This window comes from Pinus tabuliformis, chromosome 2_2 (assembly GCF_031772625.1).
Source record: "Pinus tabuliformis cultivar Carrire ecotype Pingquan chromosome 2_2, CPIR1, whole genome shotgun sequence".
NCBI classification, from domain to species: domain Eukaryota; kingdom Viridiplantae; phylum Streptophyta; class Pinopsida; order Pinales; family Pinaceae; genus Pinus; species Pinus tabuliformis.
Genome location: NC_142300.1, coordinates 952,220,635 through 952,223,405, shown reverse-complemented (window position 1 = coordinate 952,223,405; position 2,771 = coordinate 952,220,635).

Genomic DNA, 2,771 nt, shown 5'->3' with positions numbered 1-2,771 from the left:
AAGAACAGAAAAAATGGGTCACAAATATGTTGGGTTATGACATTGAAATCATCTACAAAAAAGGGAAGCAAAATTTTGTTGTAGATTCTCTCTCAAGAAAGGATGAGGATGTGGAAGCATTGTTTTGTGTTATTTCTATTATCCAACTAGATTAGATAAACGAAGCAAGGGATGAATGGAAGAATGATGAAGAAGTGTGGCCACTCATTCAAAAGTTACAGAAGATCCCAGTTCAAATAGTATTTCCAGAACTTGACGAGGAAGGAAAAATCATATTGGAACCTAAAGCAGTCATAGAAACAAGAAATTGATAGCTGCAAAATCTGTCAATTTCAGAGTATCTCATCAAGTGGAAGAACTTACCCGCTGAAGATTCCACATGGGAGGATGAGAAGTTTATACACAAGCATCCAGAACTACTCAAGCGTTGAGGACAACACTTTTTGAAGGAGAGGAGCATGTTAGGTCCCTATACTACTAGTGTAACCCCTTGTTGTTATTAGTGCAACCCCCTTATTATATTGTTTTGCCCATGTAGTCCCCATATTGGTATTATTGTGCCCCATAGAAGCCCACTATTTTTATTGTTGTGACCTTACATTATTATTTTTATGTCGGCTCTGATTATATTATGACCCCTTAGACTCCTATATATAGAAAGGACATCTTGTCATTTGTATCATCCAAGAACTGTTCATTCGTGTAATGTAAAGGAGGTTGCCCCCTCGAAGAGGCTGATTTCTTATGTGTTGATCTTTCTTTTCTATATTTTTGTGAGATGGTTTCATAACACTTTCTTGCCATGGAAGCGAATGAGAGCCCGAGTCAGTGAAAAACTAAGTTAACTCGGGGGTTGGGCCCTTGGAGTGGTTGGTTATCTCTTCAGGGTCTTGCAGCACCTAAGGGAGGTCATTAAGTTTTGGTTCTTCGGTTCCACTTCCTTATCTATTCTTAGGGACTTGAATCATATCATATTAACTTTTTCCCGAGTCAGTGAAAAACTAAGTTAACTTGGGGGTTGGGCCCCTGGAGTGGTTGGTTATCTCTTCAAGGTCTTGCAACACCTAAGGAAGGTCATTAAGTTTTGGTTCATCGGTTCCACTTCCTTATCTATTCTTAGGGACTTGAATCATATCATAGTAATTTTTCATCACATATTTACCTTGGTGGACTGGTAAGCTTGGGTAAGTGTGGGAGGAGGGTTGTTACAATACCATAGTGTAAATACCATTATATAAACACCACAAAATACTACTACATAATTATCACAATAAACCATTGTATTAAAACCACTATTTTGTTACCTTAAAAAAGGTCTGGAGAATATATGTGATACCCACTATAATGATATTATAGTATTACCATTACAGTGAGACTTAATACCTGAAATGTGAGACCATTGGATTATGTTATTACAGAGAGCGAGTTCACATGCTATTATAGCCATACTCGAGTTAGATCAGCGTGAACTTTCAAAGATGCTAGTCCATGCCAGTACATGGATTCCATACCAGTTATGTGATTATAGAGAGATTAAACCATGAAACACTAGTTCTGTAGCCTCAGGTATGCGACAATCATGTAGTGAGAGTTCTGAACAAAAAATAGTCCTATAGCAAAAGTATGATCCCAAACAAGAGAAGTGAGATCAGTTACGAAAGTATAATCCTAAAGCCATGCAAGAGAGAGGTCATATAGTCATATGAGTGTATTTATGTAGTCATGTGAGTGCAGTAGACTTGTAGTCAGAGTGAGAGGAGATATTTAATAAACGATACCATAATCCTTTGTGAAACTAGAAAATGCATCTAATATCTTAGAACCTCAGAAATTATGATCCAAAAAATATCAGAGAGAAAATGTGATATACCATGAATGATTCAGAGAGAAACTCAATAGAGTATTTATAGTGATCTCCATGAGTAAAAAGTCATGACTATAGGGCTAAGACAACATAAACTTTTAAGAGCTGAAATAAACATTACTTGGAGGGAAATTCAAATCAAATTTAAATTTAAATATATAAGTTTTTCTCTTAATATTTTTTTTCTCAAAATAATATTATTCATTGACCATAGGGCTTTCAATTTACAACTTAGGGTTTCCCTTAGCGGAAATTAATCTTGATGTTGTCAAATTTCAACACTCCCTCTTACCTAGGGAGGAATTTCCATCTACATCAAAAATACCATCTCAAATAACATGACTCAATATAAGAAGTAAGGCAGCTACATCAGCATTACATCTCATTTCATAGATGAATAATAATGTATAATCAAAGGTAGGGGACACTAATCCTCCAAAACCTACTAGACTCGAAGACATATCTCACAACTATATCAAAAAAACATCCATCTTATCACGTTTCATCTCAATCTCCCTTAGTCAACAACTGAACAATATTGATCCAATAGAATAAGAAGAAGAATCATCATAGAGGATCTTATGAATTCCACCCTATATCCAAAAATCAATTTTGTCATTTAACGTAGAATCACCCTCCCCTACAAGTCATATCTTGTCTTGACTCATCTTTTCTCTTCTCCAATTGTTGAACAGTATTGAATCTGAATAAGAATGATGTAACATTATAGGGGACCTAAAGCTACCACCCTCATCCATCGAGTAACCATGTATACCACCCAAAATCATCATCATGAGGGAGCTACTGCTACCGCCCGAAATCACTACCAACGGGGAGCCAATGCTACTACCCAGGAATCATCTATGATATTTCCAACATGACCCACAAGAGTCAGTGGTATAACAAT